General features: G+C 44.4%; 1 protein-coding gene across 3 annotated transcripts in view; it reads right to left on the bottom strand.

The window, feature by feature from the left end:
• SEMA5A (semaphorin 5A) overlaps nt 1-19,484 on the bottom strand; it is a 568,430-nt gene that overhangs the window by 431,357 nt on the left and 117,589 nt on the right. For all 3 annotated transcript variants that reach the window (XR_009491999.1, XM_010816848.4, XM_002696441.7), the window contains exon 2: nt 556-648. The gene's annotated coding sequence lies outside the window, so the exon portion shown is untranslated. The remainder of the gene's footprint in view (nt 1-555; nt 649-19,484) is intronic.

The raw sequence follows: 19,484 nt of genomic DNA, 5'->3' as shown, positions 1-19,484 counted from the left end.
TGGAACAAGTCCAGCTCAGCTTGACGTCTGTATTTGTAAATTTATATATATCATCTGTGGCTGCTTTAGGCTATAACACAGAGCTGAGCTGATACAAAATAATGATGATGATGACATGATAGAGATGACATGGCCAACGAATCCTGAAATGTTTCCTCTCTCACCCGTTTCAGAAAAAGTTTACTATCTCCTGGTATAGCCTGCTGTTCAAAAAATTGATTTCTTGTTATTTAACATGAGCTTTGAAGATCTAAGTATTTCCAGAACAGAATAAAATCGTGTCTGTCCTTATTCTCAGGAGGCATGTTTAGTGCTAAGAGGTAGTACTGGATTAAGGTTAAGAACATGAGTTCACATTACAGCCCTGCCTCTGATCACTGGTAAGCTCTTGAGTCCATTGCTTCACTTCTCTGTGCTTTCAGTTTCTCTCTGGAAGCCTGCTCATTCTTTCACTGCCTTTCTGGACAGCTGAGATAAGTGATGCTCACATCCATCATGATTCTCAATCTATGAAATCATTGGCTTCTTCATTTCCCATTTGAGTGTCCAACTTACCAAGGAGGAAAGGGGTGGAGCGTGTCCTCGACCATGTATCACACGAAGGATCCACAGCCACTCGGGTGGTTCAGCAACTCTCACACACCAATGCTTCAGGAAAGACAAGGGGGGAAAAACAGAGATTATATTAACCCATTTGAAAAGCGGCCATGGTCATTGCTGATCGATTCTAGAAAGTTCCATGAATCCCCTGCACAACCAGCTGCATTGACAATGTAAGGCTTAGCACAGAGCAACTTGGAAATCACAACGTGACAGCCCTAGCCTTTTATCCCATACCAATGGGCTCCTTTCCTCAGAAAAGGAGAAACAAAAATTCAGATATCATTAATACAGGAAAATAAATCTCATAAAACAACCAAAAGGACCATTGCACACCTGTTTAAGTTACCTTAAGTAGTTTGAGCATCAAATTCCAATTGTGTGAATTTGCCCATTTTATGATGGGTCTTTCATTCTGTTTTTGGAAATGCATAGTACCTTAAGTAATGCATTTCAAAAAGAGGAGATGAAGTCAGAAGGTATACAATAAACTATACTAGATTCAGAACTTGTGTTTTTATTTACATATTAATTTATTTGATGCAAAATATGAAGCTTTTTTCTAAAGGAAATTGTAAACCATAAAAATAATTCACATTACTAAAACAAATTTAAAGAAAATCCTAAAAGCTTAACACATATGTGATGAAAGATGACTGCGAAGCACGAGCTTCCGCAGAACCATGTACAACAGAAATTAAAGAAATGCGTTACTTTCCATTTCTTATTCAAAAAAGAAATTTCTCCATTACTAGTTAAGGATGTCTCCTACTTCAGCTACTACATTTTGGGGCTCGTGCTTGTCCTGTTGTCCAAGTTTCCTTCTACTCACACAGTCCATAGCTTCTGGCTGCCATAAACCTCAAACACACTGAGGTTGCCTATCCCAGGGTTTCCCAGGTGGCAAAGTGGTAAAGAATCCGCCTGCCAATGCAGGAGACACAAAAGACGAAGGTTCGATTCCTGAGTAGGGAAGATCCCCTGCAGTAGTGAATAGCAACCCATTCCAGTATTCTTGCCTGGAAAATTCCATGAACAGAGGAGGCTGGTGGGCTACAGTCCACGGGGGGGCAAGGAGTCAGACATGACTGAGTGACTGAACATGCCTATCCCAGCATGAACGCTTGGGCAGCAGCTGAGAATGATGACAAGAACAGGGGGAGAAGAAGCTTCCAGAACATTCTGAAACATTCTGGCTGTCCCCCTATGCAATGATTCCCATACCGTCTACTTAGTGATTATCTAAAGGCCATCTGCCTGCAGAAGGACAACTGGATTACAGCATCTGGAAATTTATATAATTTTCTATCTGTTGAAATGCCATTTGAAAGTCCTGAGGTTCAGAGGCCAGAGGACAATGGCTAGGTGACAATGTCTTTCCATGAGGCTCTCTGCCTCCATTAGGCATCTTCATGGGAAGGGAGGGGGCAATCCAAAGTAAAATATTCAGAATTGCCCCGGAAGGCATCCACAGCCCAGGTGCACTCCTGCACTGCGGCATCACTGACCCCCTGAGGTCCCAGCTGAGCCTTTGAAAGTCTGTGACTTCATCCTTTGGAAAGGAGGAGAGGCAGCTGTAAATCTTCAAGGCCAAAAAGGGAGGAAGGGAGCTCTCCCCAAGGTAAGAAGGCATACTCGGCCCAGGAAAAATTCCTAGGAGTGGCCAATTCCTTTCTCACAACACCAGTAATATCTCCTTTGGGTGGGGCAACAAATGTGTTAGCTGGGACTTCTTGACTAAACAACTTGAATACAGTAACTTCCTCTCTTGATCTATTTTACAGTTAGTACAAAAATTTTTTTCCATTTGGTTATCTCTTAATCAAAATTTAACTGATACAGTTGGATAGGCCCACTGGTTACTGCCATGAATGTCCAGCAATTCTTAAAGATTCCCATGTGTCAGAATTAAGTTAAAAATGAGAGAGTGATAATTAGGTCTGAAGGCTGAGTTCTCCCATCCTCCCTCAGTGAGATCATAAATTAGCTGATGTAGCCCCTTAGCTAAGACATCTAAGGGTCACACCTACAGAGAACAGCTATCCTCTTAAAAGGCAAAAATGATGGAGGCCAAATAGGACATTGAAAGAATCCAGAATTGTTGACAGGACCACACAACAAATACTGCAGGAGGTGAACTTTCCTGCTGAATCCAGGTGGGGACAGCCTGCATCCTGGACAGCCAGACGTGCCAGGCTCAACCTCAGACCTAAAAGCGAGGCCCTTCCTTGTGAAAAGGCAACACTCAAGGGACAGAATGCCCAGACAGAGTTCACACAGTCTTGGGGGACAATAGAATGCCCTTTAGAATCTGAAATCTAAACAATAAACTAGTTCCAATATCAGGATTCGGGACACACGCCCTGAAAGGTTTTAACTATGCTTGCAGTTACATCAACAGTGAAAAAGACATTTTACCACTCTAGCCCATGATAGCCAAACAGACACCATCAGGACCTCCTACTCTGGAGGGTCAACCCTTGTCTGGATAGGTGTGCCACCCTCTAAAGCAGGAGTCCTCAACCCCTGTGCCATGGACCAATATTGAACCAGGCTGCAGAACAGGAGGTGAGTACATGAAGTTTCATCTATATTTACAGCGGCTCTCCATCACTTGCATTACTGTCTGAGTTCTGCCTCCTGTCATATCAGCAGTGGCATTAGATTCTCGTAGGAGCACGAACCTGACTGTGCTTGAATCATCCCAAAACCATCCCCCTCCACCCCTGGTCCATGGAAAAACTGTCTTCCATGAAACCAGTCCTTGGTGATGAAAAGGTTGAGGACTGCTGCTGTAAAGGAATATACACCATCCTACAGGACACCCACGTGTGCCGAGCAGTGTAGGCGCAGGCTTGGAAACCACAGCAACAAAGCAGTGACCTTGAATAGGCTAAGCTAAAGTCACCAATATCAGCCCCTGTAGGCCTGGATGCTGGGCTCTCCTCCCTCAGTGAGGTCATAAATTAGTTGATGTATAAACTAACTCACTGACGTATTTTCTAGAAAACTGAGAAACAATTCCAAAGGTAAAGAAGCTACAAAGTCTCAGAGGGTCATTTCAGACTGAAGTTGGAGTATTTTTAAGTGGTTATTTATTATAATGACTCATTAAATAAGAAATTGCTTATGTTTTATTAAAACACAAATGTCTCCATTTGACTCAATTCCATATTTTCCTTTAGCTGAAAATCAACTATAGTAGAAACAGCTCCTAAGTGCTCTGCCTCATGATTCTTAATTAGGGCCTGGCCATGGAAAAAGCTGCCAATGTGAGCACACGTGCAGGGTGACCCCTGTTACACTCTGATTCACAAAGAAGAAACCTATCCTAGAAGTGGTACCTGTAGCCACCTTCACAAGTTCATAAAATCATCTCTAAATTAAAGTACATGTGTACAATTTAAACATCAATTAGCACTAAGTATCCATCAGAAGCCTCCCAGATGGCTCAGTGGTAAAGAATCTATTGTCAACGTAGGAGATTCGGGTTCAATTCCTGGACCTGGAAGAACCGCCTAGAGAAGGAAATGGCAACCCACTCCGGCATTCTTACCTGGAAAATTCCATGGACAGAGGAGTCTGGTGGGGTACAGTCCATTGGGTTGCAAAGAGTCGGACACAACTGAGCAACTGAGCATATAGGAGCACACCCTTGAGAACACGATTTTCTGCTAAAATATGCAAACTTCCCCATGTGGCTTAGAGTGAGGAAAAAAAGGTGGATTGAAATGTTTTCCTAGAACCAAAAGGTCAGCCGAGCAGTGGTTTTGTATCCTAAAGATACAAGAGAGAAATTAAAATTTCAGGCCAATCTAAAGAGCTCCATTTAGAAATAGCACCAGAGTAACCACAGTAAAATTACAGGAAATAAGGTGGCAATGGGCAGGACCGCCTGGTGTCGTAAGGATGTTTAGCAGAGTCATGGAAAGAAGCACCACAGGTGCAAGCTCAGAAAACCTGTAAGCGGCTGGGCTAGGGATTCCCAAGTTCCGAGAATTTCACAGCTTCATTGAGAGACATCCCGAACCACCACACACAGCGTCCCGCTCTGGCCTTGCATGGCGGGTGGTTAGTAGATAAAGCAAGATTCTGTTCTCCAGAGCTCACACAAGATTTGTCTGCTACACAATTCACCAAATGCTGTGAAATGGGACGAAAGGGAGGTACTACTATCGAATGAACGAGTCAAGGCCTGGAAGCTGAAAGCAGCTCTGCTAAGACTGGGAAGCAGGACCAGAGGGCAGAGAGGATCACAGACGGGAAGCTGGCCTGGTGCTCAAGTTTGTCGAGGAAAACAAGGAAGGAAACCAGAGAATGGGTGCTGGGTGGGAGACTGAGGAGCAAATAGATGCTCTGCCTTACTTCCCACATCACTCTACACGGCCAATCAGACACTTTGCTGCATCAAAGTTGAGGGACACACGCAACTCCCTAGTCATGTGGAAGGGTCCTGTCCTCAAGGAATTCACCCTCTGGCTTCCCCCAAATCAGAAACAATTTCTTTAGTAACCAGCCAATTTGTTTTCGTACAAATAATGCCATTTCTTGATCAAGACCATTTAGTAAAAAAAACCTCTTTCATAATTATCTCACCTACATTTAGAAAAGACAAGTAACGAACGTCACAGTTTTGCTTCTTTAAATCTCTGGCTGTCTTTGGGCCAGAGTAGGAACACCGGGAGACCTTCAGCCCTAGCAATGGCTGAAGCTTCAAGGACAGTGGGTCCTCAGGTGGGAACACAGGACCTCACGTCTTGGTTATTTCATGACACAATCATCTAGCCCTGAGACCAGCAGAGGTAAACCCTACCTCCTGGAACAGAAGAGAAGGCACTTCTGAAAGTGACACCCAAGGAGTAAGATGCACAAGAAACCGATATAAGCATCCTGTCAGAGCCTTCACACCCGGATCCACCACGAGGCTCCTCTGTCCATCAGATAGTTGTCACGGTGGAATGTGATGGTTTACAAATATTAGACACAGCTGAGACCTACAGAAGACAGAAGGCGGAAATTGGATATTTCATTTCTCAAAGTGTTGACTAATCCTAACAACATTTGGGAAAAAAGAAACCTGACTGGTTTTCATTTTGGCTTCCAGTAGATCATCCTTTGGTGAGTATTTAAAGCTGGTAGGAACTGCTGACCCTAGAACAAATACACTGCCTCAGTAACTGAAACAAAGCCAGCATAAAAAAACACTTCCTATGCCTCTGTTCCTACACCTGATGATGAGATGTGTTCTGAGCTTCCAGGAGGCATGGGAAGAAAGGGAAAGAGAGGGCAAAAATGACATCCTTATTCAAGCAAAAATGTTGCCCAAAACTAAGCGACTGCTCAAAATGAGCAGTTTCTAAGATCAGCTCTCTAAGGACGCCAATGTCCCTGAATAGGGGCTACTTTCTTCTTTCTGCCACCATGTGCCAAATTTTCAAAGGGCAGCCTCACTTTTCAGGCAGGCAATTTTGAAGCGCTTGCACAAGTGTTTAATTTGCATGGGCAATTGGCCTCTCGGCTTTCATTTTGACAGCTAAATTGATCTGTCCTTTGTAGACTAGAATCTCAGGACCCAGAAAGAGAAGGATGTCTGAGGCTTTCGGAAAAATGTGGTCTCTCAATTCCTATTTATTCAGAACAACACATTCAACAAGACTTGCCCTGTAAGCAGTCGCTCGCACACACAAAAGGGACTCAAGATCCAACTCGAGATTGAAATTTGAGATTCAATTCTAAGATCAAGATTTAAGGCTAAAAAATTAAACTATTGCTGTTACTTCCCATTAAAGCAAACAGGGATAGGTTTGGGTTCTTAAACTAGCTCTTTGGTCATTCCTTAGGAAGAGGGCACTGTTTATCACAGATTAAATTCACAACTGGCCCCAAAACCTTCCCAGGAGGAAGCTGAACTAAGGCAAAGGTCTCAAGCATGTGCATGAAGGAGAAGACGGGATTTGTGCCTGGAAAGACGGCAGACTGTGAAAATCACAGCGAATTGTTAGTGAAATGGCAATGGGATAAATCACTCAGAAAACTATCTTCTGAAAAAACGAACAGATAGAAGCTTTTTAGAAGTCTCTAGCTACAAAGGATGCTCTCTCACCAATTCAGTAGAGAAATGGAAAGATGTCCCAATCGGATTAGAACAAACCCACACAAGCCAATTCAATATGCATGCTGGGCTGTGTCAGTTCTAGCTTCTCAATACCTTCATTTATTTTATTAATATGTGTCCAGACTTTAATGCTGCTGTTTTACATGAGATAACAGTGATCTGGGACAAATTGTGTTTTGAATTAAAAGTGAAATTATGCCCTTGTTTTTTGGCTTAAACCCAGAAAGTGCAGTGAAATCCTTTCATTTCTCCAAAGGCATGAAGAATAAATGGGCGTTTAAAACCTGTTGAAATCAGTCCCAGTGACCTATCGGGTCTTCCACGGTCAAAGGTGGGCTCCAAGACTCGTCTCTTTGTTCCGGCAACAGGTGAAGTTTCTCAGAGATGCATTTGTTTCTTGCTTTTGAGACAACAGCAGGCTTAACACCATATGAATCGCTGGGTGTGTTGTATAACCCAAAACCTACTTCTGTTCTATTTGTCATCCTCTCAGTATAAATCAGTGATAAAAATAAGAAATAGGCTACTACGCATTGAACCAGATGGTGTCTTACCTTCCTGTAAACCCGGCTGTGTTTAGAGTGTGTACACATGTGGGGGAATAAAAAGATTTTCTTTTCTTTGCGTTTGGCAATGAGTCATGCCACCCGTTTCAGCACGAACTGTACTGAAACTTCCTCCCCAGGAAGAACCAACGCAGTTTCACTAACGTTTAAAAACAACCGTGTCAGCTGCCTTCGATTAGTCATGAAGCCTTTCTGCCCATCCTGCAGCCTCCAGCAAGGACAAGATCTGATCAAATCGGACTTGCTAAACATAACCAGAAGGTCGGGCGTGTCCTGATGCAAACCTGCTGTAAAAAGACACCCTTTTTGTATGAATCAAAGATGCTTCCTCCATTCTCTCTGCAACAGGCACCCTTCGAAATGTCAACCCAGGACCTTGACTTAAGGGCCCCCTTCTACCTATATCCCTTTCCTCATCCTTGACCATCATGAACCAAACTATCAGACCTGGGGGAGGGATGCTGAATAATCGGGAAATTTCTGAGCTTACTGATGATTAAAGAAGACACAATCCATCACTCCTCACTGCATTCAATACAAGCCCTGCTTCGCTGGACGAAGCATAAAGAAAACAAGACCAGTTTAAAAGGCAGATGGTATTTTACAAAATTGTATTCCGTTATTTTCCACTGACAAGCTCTGCCAGCACAGAGAGCATGATCCAGGCCATGCCTGACACATACAAACCACCCCGTGGCTATTCCCCTGTCCCTTTTCTCTGTCCCAACCATGGGCTGGGTTTGGGTTTCCTTTTCCTGGTGGCTCAGAAGGTAAAGCGTCTGTCTGCATTGCAGGAGACCTGGGTTCGATCCCTGGGTCAGGAAGATCCCCTGGAGAAGGAAATGGCAGCCCACTCCAGTATTCTTGCCTGGAAAATCCCATGGATGGCGGAGCTTGGTAGGCTACTGTCCATGGGGTCAAAAAGTGTCAGACATGACTGAGCGACTTCACTTTCACTTTCATAAAATCTCAAGACAAACCCCTCCTCTATTGGACGGTAAGTATGAAACTGACCATGGGCATTGGTTTTTTTTTTTTTTTTTTCTTTTGATTTTACTAGCTGCTGAGACAGTACCTGCCCTCCTTGTGGTACCTATGAAGTATATTTATGAATCTAAATCCAGACCTCTGTATTTCTCACCCTTTCCAATTCTATCTTGTTGGCTTGACCTCATCACTCAAGCCAGTCGTTCTAAGCGCTGTTGCTGCATCCCGCCAGGCTCTCTGAAATCCACATGTGTCCCCATGGGATGTAGTCCCCTGTTCTCTGTGAGCAGGACACCCAGTGCCTGCCTCCAGTTATCTCATATCACCCTCTGGAATTTGTCTGCTTCCTCTATCAAGGGCTATCATTCTGTCCTATTCAACTCTGAGTCCCAGAGCCCAGGCAAACATTTCATGAGGTTTCCTCCACTCTACTTCCAAGTTTGTGTAAATGATAATGGACCCGTGGACCCAGAGGGCATAATCCTAAAGTCAGCTTCTGGAGACACTTTTCCCTCTTAACATCACATTATCCAATCTGGTATCAGTCAAAATCATCCAGAAAAACAGAGCAAATCAAACCTTGGGGGGACTGAGATGCTGTCCTCCAGGTCTGTTGCCAGGCGTCGAGCAGGTGCCCAGGTAGGAGTTGGTGGGTGGTAACTGTGCGGGAGAGAAAGTCCTGTGGGAAGGGAGTCACGCCTTCCTGGACCAGAGGCTTGAGGAATGCCTTGATCCCATCTCTGCTCAAAATAAAGTCCTCCTTCCACCTTTCTTTAGAAGGAGACACCTTTCTGATGCTACTCATACAGATCTGAGTCCCCCTTTTTTACATCCTGTTCAAGCAATTGTAAAATCCAGACTTTATCCTAGACTTCTCAGGGCAAAGAAGCCAAAATGGCTCTGTCCTTGTCTATTAAACTGACTAAAACATACACAAGGGTCCTTCTGCAGACTCCCTGAGGGAGTTGCCTCCACACCCGCCAAAATCTCTCTAGATGCTCAGAGATACCCCCCGAAGGGACAGCTGCTCACAGGAACAGAAGCCAGACAAGAGAACAAGGTCGAACAAGGGACCATCAGTGAGAGCCAGGAAAATGCCCTTCCTTAAATGATATAAACATTATCTTTATACGTGGAATGTTCATACTGATAATTCCTTTAGGTAACCCACTTTCCACAGCCATCAGTTGAACTGCCAAGGAAAAATTACTCCAAGTTCTGAACTAATGATGCTCATTTAGACTGGAATGTTTCCTATGTAGCAAGTCTTCAATGATTAATTAAAACAAGATCAAAGTTCTTGGACTTCATTTCTATCATCAGAGCTTCAGGCCCCTTCACCCAGGCACTGTCCTGAATGTACTTGAACTTCAGCTGGTTTGACCCTTCTCTCCAGTTAATTGCAGAATGTTGTTGTTGTTCAGTGGCTAAGTTCTGTCCAACTCTTTGAGACCCCATGGACTGCAGCACAGCAGGCTCCCCTGTCCTCCACTATCTCTTAGAGTCTGCCCAAACTCATGTCCAATGAGTCAGTGATTCCATCCAATCATCTCATCCTCTGTCGCCCCCTTCTCCTCTTACCCTCAATCTTTCCCAGCATCAGGGTCTTTTCCAATGAGTCAGCTCTTTGCATCAGGTGGCCAAAGTATTGGAGCTTCAACTTCAGCATCAGACCTTCCAATGAATATTCAAGACTGATTTCCTTTAGGATTGACTGGTTTGATCTCCTTGCAGAGTAAGAAAGTTTTCAGCAGCTCTCTTTCACCCTCTTAGTTTTCCATGTCAATTCAGGTTCAGTTCAGTCACTTGGTCATGTCTGACTCTTTGAGACCCCGTGGACTGCAGCACACCAGGCTTCCCTGTCCATCACCAACTCCTGGAGCTTGCTCAAACTCATGTCCATCAAGTCGGTGATGCCTTTCAACCATCTCATCCTCTGTCGTCCCCTTCTCCTCCTGCCTTCAAGCTTTCCCAGCGTGAGGGTCTTATTCTAATGAGTCAGTTCTTCGCATCAAGTGACCAAAATATTGGAGCTTCAGTTTCAGCATCAGTCCTTACAATAAATATTAAGGACAGATTTCCTTTAATATTGACTGATTTGATCTTTAGAAAACATGGACATGCTCTGGCCACCTTGAACATGAAATTATGACATGCTTTACCCAGCTGAAAACTTAAAAGCATCTTTGACAACATAGCACCAGAAAAATCAATCTGTTCTTAGGGACATTTTATGCTTGAATTTACAATGTGCATTTTAATCTCAGTGTTACATTTTTTGACTCCATTCATATTTACAATTCCCATCAATCACTTTTCAGGCTTATGGAAGTGATGCTATTCCATGAGAGTAATAAGCCCAACAACCGAATCCAGCTTTAAAGAAAAGTCTGTATGACTCCAGTGAAGATGACACAACAGTGATACAGAAAATAAAATCAAGTGACAACAGAACACAGACCTGTCTTTGCTTTGGGATTTTTTTGCAAACTATATGCTCAGGTTTTAAAATAAGACATTCTTGTCATATCAGGTCCCTTCTCTTGGACCAGCAGACAGCCAGCACCTCAGCACAGTGCTCGTGCAAAATCTCTCTCTCTCTCTCTCTCCTCACATGTTTCATCAGAGGAACTACGGTCTAATTAAGGACTGTCCTATCAATGCAGGCATCACTGTGAACATTAGGGAAATTAAACCATAAACAGAACCCCTCAATCACATGGAAAGCTGATAGCATTGTGGGGAGAGGTGATAAGACCCGTTATTATTCTTAGAACAAAACACCTTGCTCTGCTGGCCGTTTACTTTGTCACATGTTTCAGATAGCACTGGGAAGACGGGGCAGGCTGTGCATTGCTGACAATTTCTCAAGTCAAACTCCCTTTCCAAATATTGTTAAAAAGAAGCTATAAATCAGAACAGTGGCCTGAAATGTTGGTGATAGCTGCTTGTCTCAAAGACTCCTAAGTAAAGTGTCAAACCATAACCTGATGTAATGGCACGGTCTTTATCCACCTTACTCGATGAACTCCTCACCCTCTTCACATTAGGTCTCTCTTAGTTTCATATTCGGAGAAGGCAATGGCACCCCACTCCAGTACTCTTGCCTGGAAAATCCCATGGATGGAGGAGCCTGGTAGGCTGCAGCCCATGGGATCGCAAAGAGTCGGACATGACTAAGTGACTTCCCCTTCACTTTTCACTTTCCTGTATTGGAGAAGGAAATGGCAACCCACTCCAGTGTTCTTGCCTGGAGAATCCCAGGGACGGGGAAGCCTGGTGGGCTGCCGTCTATGGGGTTGCACAGAGTCGGACACGACTGAAAAGACAGCAGCAGCAGCAGCAGTTTCATATTCTGGGGGACATAGGGTGTTTTAACAGAAGCTAAACAGATGCAAATTGTTCATAACCATCCTGAGATGAGAAAGGCCCAGGTCTCATGATTTCCCTCCACTATGGACCTTGGGAGAGGCCAATGATCCCATCATTGTTGTCTTCACCTGGCCAAGGATGGCAGACGGGAAGTCTGCTTCTCAGACAAGGCACCTGACAAGGTGTGGACACCAAGCAACGAGGTTGGTTACTTGGACACCAAAAAACGAGGTTGGTTTTATCTGAACTGTATGGTGAAAAGAAAGCAAAAGTGATCGTCATTCAATTGTGTCCTACTCTTTGTGACCTCATGGACTGTAGCCCTCCAGCCTCCTCTGTCCATGGGATTCTCCAGGCAACAATACTGGGGTGGGTTGCCATGCCCTTCTCCAGGGGATCTTTCCAACCCAGGGATTGAGCCTGGATCTCCTGCATTCCAGGTGGATTATTTACCCCTGAGCCACCAGGGAAGTCCTCATAGAATGAAGAAAATAATCATAGCAGAAATCTGAATAATTGAACGGTTTCAGTCCTACACCTAGTCCATCTGTCATCAAAGGATCAACTGTCAATAGAAACACACTCTTCCCCTGACTCCCTGTTTCACCTTTCCCACCACTATCTTTTCCATCTGTCAGCCCTCCAGGCCCTACTGTGCTCCTTATGGCTACAACAGACCTTTAAAGAAAGGACAGGCAGAGAAGCTACAATGACGTGAGCATCCCTCCCTCAAGGACCTTCACTTGGGGAATTGGCACTGCTCAGGAGACGGTCTGCATTCCTGCTGAGATCACCAGAGGGAGCCCCTCCTCCTTGGTTTCAATTTGCTGTGACAGACACATAGCTAATGGAGGAGCCTCACACTTCCCAGAGCAAGATGCTGGGCGGGAATTTCATAACTGTCCTTGGCTTGTCAACAGATGTTAGTGCTCAGGGAGAAACCTCTGTGGCATCTCAGCCAGCAATCCATCCCACATGCTGATACACGATCCCACAAGCAGAAGAGCATCCCCCCAAATTATTCCAGCCTGGACCTCTATGGCTCCCAACAAGGCATGGAGGTTGGCACTGTGTTTCAGAAGGAAGCTTCAGAGTCCTGTTTGAAGATCACAATGGGCTCCCAGAAATCAGCCCGCATCCCTTAACCAGAAGGGAAACTTCCTTTACCTTCCCGGCAACTCTCCCGAAGCCAAATTTACAAAGAGAAACGAGATGCAAACTAACCTCTGTTGTTACTTGCTAGGGAGACATGCCCAGTGTGACCTCACCCAGCTTGTTAGTTCAGGGTGCTGTTGATCACTAAAGCTCTAACACCACTGTTCTTCTCCAGGTCAAAGCAGAAGCACTCATGTTCAGAAAAAACACGGGCGTCAGGACTGGCAGGAAAGCTTCCAAAGAGGTCTAATTCCATCAGGAAGCAGGAATGTCTGAGAGCTGCTTCAGAGGTTGGGAAGTTTTCCACCAGTGATATGGCCACTGCCAAGGACATAGGGATGCACAAAGAATCCTGCTTCCTGAGAGGAGCTTAAACATCTCCTTCGTACCTATAAGATTCAGAGTACAAATGGAGTTGGACAAATGCAGACATGTCTTCTTTCCTATAGTAACTGATATTCATGAAAGAAGAAGAAAATGGAGTCAATGCTCTGCTCTTTCTTGACTCCACATTTACAGATTCTGCATTTGCGAATTCTATGCCTACTGGCTAACATTTATTTGTAAACGCAAAATGTTCTGTTGGCTTTAAGTTCAAAGGTAAGGAATCAATTATATGTTAAATAAGGTGATTTCAAAGAAATATGAATAAAATGTTCTTTATTCAGAAGTTGATGAAGACTTTGTGACCAGAGGCTCACAGGAACCTAACCCTGTGTGTGCCCCAGAAGCAAGGATTTAGAAACCGATTAATTGAGGGTTCCCAATGAACTTACATGTCGTGAGTACCATGAGTTGTGCTGTGTGCTCAGTCATGTCCAACTCTTTGCAACCCCATGGACTGTAGCCCGCCAGGTTCCTCTGTCCATGGGATTTTTTAGGCAAGAATACTGGAGTGGGTTCCCATTACCTCCTCCAAGGGATCTCCTCGACGCAGAGATTGAACCCGAGTCTCCTGCATTGTATTGATTCTTCTATACTACTGAGCCATCAGGGAAACCCATACTCCAGGAGGATGGACTAAATATTGAAGGTCACGAGCAACAGCCTGACCCCCCTCACCAAGTCCCAGCTGTCCTCAGGAATGTCAGGCACTGGCTGACATGCAGGTGGGCGGCAGTTCGGCATGAGCATGTCACACAGAGAAGGGGCCACCTCGACAGGGAGATGAGGGGTCAGACAATAGGAACTCCAGAGACACAAGCTACCTGATTGTTCCCAAGAAGCCAACTACCAGCCCTCTAGCTTCCAAGGAGCCCAGAACTCATGGTGCTGGCAGCAAACTGTGGGAGACCCCGGTGCCTGGCTGTCTGGCACTAATCTTTCTGAAGTCATCCTGGAGTGACAATTAGACCCCTCAGAAACAGACATCTGGACAATTCAGGGCACCAGGGATGACGGGCCGGTGGCCAAGGTCATTTGCTTGCCGCATGGTGGCTCCAGCTTTGGCTGGCAGGGCCCCTCATAGCTCTCAGTGCATAATGTGAACCAGATCCCCATCTTCCACAGCAGACAGTGATCCTTGCTCCCTTGATTTAAGGTATGACTACAGTCTAAAGAGTTGATTGTGCCTCATTACACTTGAGATAAGAGAGTCCTGACAGCCGAGGCTATTAACTTGAACTTCCAAACACGTCATGCTGGCCCTCTGACATATTCTCATCCGTGGTATATCAAACAGGGGAGTATTTTCTTGCTGCTCAACGTGTAAAGGAGAAAAAGTTAAGCTGGTACAGAACAGAGAGTACAGTTTCTGTTTTGTTCTCCTAGTCCATGACCATCTTAATTCAACTGTCACCACGCTACAAAGTACATTGAGACCTTTAACATCAAAAAACAAAACAGGCAAGGCGATCCATAAAGGCCATGAAATAAAAAGGCCCAAAGCCATTACTTGCTTGTTTCTTTATGGTTTTACAGGCTTTTGCCTCTAGACACCTCTCCCCTTTTATTACAGTATTAAGAATTATAATTACCACCTTTTGGAATGATTGACTTCCTTTTATAATGAGGGAAAAAAAGAACACTGAGCATCTTTCCCCACCTTCACCTCTACACTGGGAATTGTCAATAGAAAGAGACCAAAAGTAACAGAAATGGCTCATAATAAAATGATGCCTATACCATTTCCCAAGTTCAGAAAGGGTACTTTCAACAATGATCACAAAAATATGTCGGTCCATTCCACAAATGCATTCATAGAGAAAATCAGAATGACCTAGAAATAACTCAAACCTAAGAATTATGGATATGAGTCAGACACCTGAATTTTTATTTCACCAGCCTCAGACAGGACTATATCTCGCCCATACCTGAGGCTGTGGTTATTGCAAACTAACCACACCTCTCAAGGAGTTCCCTGGTTAGTTAGCGTATCGTGGGCTTAGTCCTTGAGACTGGGAGTCAGTGTGCCAACATGAACGGGCCAGGACAGGAAACGGGTTTCAAATTGGGATCAAGCAATCTTGTAATAAGAAATTGTGAGAATTTTTAAAATGACTATTCCATCTGGCTTTCCAGCCAAAGCTGGTTCTAAAAATTCCCTGATCTCTCCAAATACTACATGCTAAAATAAGGACATGCGTATAGATGTTAACTGAGTTTTAAAAAGATCCAGTGGCAACATGAAAGGAAGGCTTGAGCACTACCAAAATTCAGAGCTGAAAAGCAGAGAAATAGTCAATATTGGACTAAAACTTTCAGAAGACCCTTCTAGAATGTGAGTGAGTCAGAAGGGTATGTACACATTATCTAGAGAAACTCAAACACAGAAAGCACTGAGGGAAGAATGTGATCAAAAGAATCTGAGGACAACCAAAGTAGGTGTGTAGAAAGAACCAAGCCTTGGTCTGCCAGTTTCAGCAGCAGTCAGCTTTTCGTTTCCAAGAAGACGGCAGTTGCAGGCCTTAGACTGGGGCATAAATTCTAATTAAAGTAAATCTTTCTGGGTTCCCTGAAGAGGTTTCCACTCATCAGCTTCATCTTTCAGCAGGGTTTGAGCTCCTTGTTACCCAACTCAACAAAGAGCTGCTCTGTCCTTGGCTGTGCCAGGGAGAAAAACACGTGTCCTGGCCGCACTAGGCCTTCCTGGGAAGTTTAATCTCTCTTCTACAATCCACTGAAAACAACTCCTTCTGTAAAGACAAGCATTGGGGATCTGGGTGAAGGTGAGAGTCGGGATTTGCCTGGGGAAGAAGAGGGAGTAATTGGAAGCCGAGACCAAAACATAACAAAACAAGAAAATGAAACCCCCTATTTTCAAGGCAATGTAAGGAGAACACAGAGAGGGGAGAAGAAAAGAGAGCCATTTCTGGTGAGAGAGCAGAGCCCAATTAGGGACACCTGTGACTTTGGGAGCTAACAGAAAACAGATGTGGCCGTGGTCTTGGCCTCCTGAGCCCTCAGCCCAGTCCTAGGGCGGCCAAATGGTACCCCAAACCACAAACAGGCTGGAGGAGCCGGGCGAGGACTAAGTGGGTCCAGCTGCAATAACAAACCAGAAGGGTCGAACCACAAAAGGCTTTAAAAATAAACACTGTGATTCAAAGCCATGGGGAAAACCCAGCGCTGGGGGAACTTCAAGGAGTTTTGGACCTCACCAGACCTCATTTTTAAAACCATTTAGAACTGCCTTTCAATGAGGTGTTTAAATGACAACAGAGAGGCCTGCCTCACTGAAGGAGAACAGGATCAAACAGAGAAACCCTCAGAAGAAGCCTGTTCAGGCTATTCTACAAAGAGACCCAACTGGCCTTTCATCTCCCCATGGAAACATCCTTCGTCTTGAACATGCCTCAAAGCCCCCAGGACGCTGAAAGCTTCCAGAGTCTTAATACTGTTACCTCCTAAATTTTCTGAATCAATCCTAACAAATTAGCCCAACTATGCCTCTATTTCAGAGCTTTGGGAAAATAATTGGTCTCCCTGTTTGTGCTAAAAACCTGCTGCTTCTAAGTTCAATTCCTGAAAGTACAAACTGTGGCCCAGAAATTTCCGAGTTGTTTTTAAAAAAACACAATAATAATAAAAAGACACCACCATGCATAATGGTTGAATGGCTGTGCCTGACTGAATCTACAACCTGCTCCATCTGCTTTAAGAAAAGTTGGGCAAAGGCTCCCTGATGGACCAGAAGCGGCACCCTCCTCAAGTTCAAAGGCTGACACTACTTTCTACCTGCTTAGCAGGAACGTGGCTTTTTGTTTTGCTTTTTAACTTTCCTGAGTGGTTTCCCATACAATAGCATCAGGTTAAAGGAAGGGCATGAGCTTTCAAAACTATGCATGCCAGCTTCCTAACTCAAAGCTGGTGCTCACTATTTCTATCATTAGGACAAAGGGAAAAAGTCTAGAGGATTGGGGTTCATCATTTTTTTCTTTCATTTTTACAATATTGTGTTGGTTTCTGCCATACAACAACACAAATCAGCCATGATTATGTATACACCCACTCCGTCCCCAGCTTCCCCCCTGTTGCCCCATCCCACCCCTCCAGGTCATCACAGAGCACCAGACTGGACTCCCTGGGCTACAAGAGCAGCTTCTCACCACTGATCCGTCTTGTACCCGATCCGGACGCGTGCTGATTGATGTTCCTGTCTCCATTCATCCCACCTTCTCCCTCCCCTACTGTGTCCACAAGTCTACTCTCTACCTCGGTGTCTCCTTTCCTTCCCTGCAAATAGGTTCATTGAAAAAGACCCACGTACCCTCAGTGTTCATAGCAGCACTGTTTATAAAAGCCAGGGTCCATCTGTTCTATGAGGCAGTGTCTACCACTTGACCTTTCTCGGCTTTGCTGTTTCATCTACCAAATGAAGTGATATGTTTACATTAGTTTCTTTAAGGCCAGTTTCAGGTCTAGAAAATCTAGCTGTCTGGGCATTTTGTTCTTCCTCTGTGTTCTACAACTGTGAAGACTCATTCTATGCCTACCATGACATTTTACCATGACACTTTTTTCTCCTGGCAACTTTTCCAGAAAAAAAATAAATAAATAAGAAACAGCCATCTGATATCCTCTAATATACTTGGTTGGCCAAACTTCTTTCAGATTTCTCCATAACATTTTACAGAAAATCCTAAATGAACTTTTTGGTCAACTCAATAGAAGGATGACATGTTTTGAAAGGGTCATAGGACAAGTTTTTGATATAAAATACAAAAGAAGAAGGGAACATTAAAAATCAGTGCTTCTCCTTTCAAGTGAGAATGGGACAAGCATACAGGCATTACCACGTGGAAAGGTCCAGACAGCTGATGACATACAGGTCTTGTTTTTTTCCCTGGTGATAGTAGCTTTGTTCTATATCTTCAAGCCCTTCTAAAACTGGTCAGATCAATCCTTCGATCTTTTGCAATGTTTCAGGATGATGTAGAAATTGTAAACCTGCGTTATGTACCTGAAAATAGGAGGAGCATTTGCCTACGATGTACTTTGCTCAGACACTCAGCTCTCTACTGTGTAGGCCCATCAGAAGCAAGCCAGTTAATAAAACACAGACTGCAGACACCCATCCACGTGTGGTCCAGCATGTAGATTCAGGCAGGTAACAGATCACCATCGATCCCTAGAAGGCAGATGTGGACCGCTCTGGGGCTGCACAATGAGCCCACAAGTTGAGACTCCAGGATAAGCTCCAGGGTGCACTAGCAGACTCCAGGATGTCCACAGTGTCCCCAGAGAGCTGGTTGTCCATTTTGCTGTGAAATATATCACAAGAAGCGTCTTCCATGGACAGCAGTGCCAACTCCAAGGACCATGTCTGAGCATCAGTACATAGGGGACGCTTCCTGGTGGCTCAGATGGTAAAGAATCCACCAGCAATACAGGAGACCTGGGTTTGACCCCTGGGTTGGGAAGATTCCCTGGAGAAGGGAATGGCTCCACTCCAGTATTTTTGCCTTGAGGATTCTATAGACAGAGAAGCCTGGCAGGCTATACAGTCTATGGGGTTGCAAAGAGTCAGACATGACTGAGTGACTTTCATACGAGAGCTAACAGGCAGGTGTAAGAAGCAGAGAGGCTCAAACAGGGAGCTTCAAAGGGGTACACATTTTATAATCAGATTAGTATCAGTACTGACATCCTTTAAACTGTCACAAGCTACCTTCGGCTTCATTTAGGAGAAGGCAGGCTATGTTGGATGAAAACTGATTCAGGGAGTCTTAGAAGACTAAGCTCTTAATTTCATCTATTTTGAAAAACAAAATATGGACAAGAAACATTTTTACTCAATTGTTGTTCAGTCTATACTGACTGACTCTTAGTGACCCCATGGACTGCAGCATGCCAGGCTCCTCTATCCTTCACTATCTCCCAGAGTTTGTTTAAATTCAAGTGCATTGAGTCAGTGATGCCATCTAAGCATCTCATCCTCTGCCGCCCCTTTTTCCTTTTGCCTTCAATCTTTCCCAGAATCAGTCTTTTTCAATGAGTCAGCTCTTCGCATCAGGTGGCCAAAGGACTGGGGCTTCAGCTTCAGCAACAGTCCTTCCAATGAATATTCAAGGTTAATTTCCTTTAGAATTGACTGGTTTGATCTCACTGCACTCCAAGGGACTCTCAAGAGTTTTCTCCAGCACAATTTGAAAGCATCAATTCTTCGGCACTCAGCCCTCTTTATGGACCAACTCTCACATCCATACATGACTCCTGGAAAAACCACAGCCTTGACTATATGGACAAAT

This window comes from Bos taurus, chromosome 20 (assembly GCF_002263795.3).
Source record: "Bos taurus isolate L1 Dominette 01449 registration number 42190680 breed Hereford chromosome 20, ARS-UCD2.0, whole genome shotgun sequence".
NCBI classification, from domain to species: Eukaryota; Metazoa; Chordata; class Mammalia; order Artiodactyla; family Bovidae; genus Bos; species Bos taurus.
The sequence above is the reverse complement of the archived record's forward strand: the minus strand, read 5'-3'. Positions and strand labels throughout refer to the sequence as shown.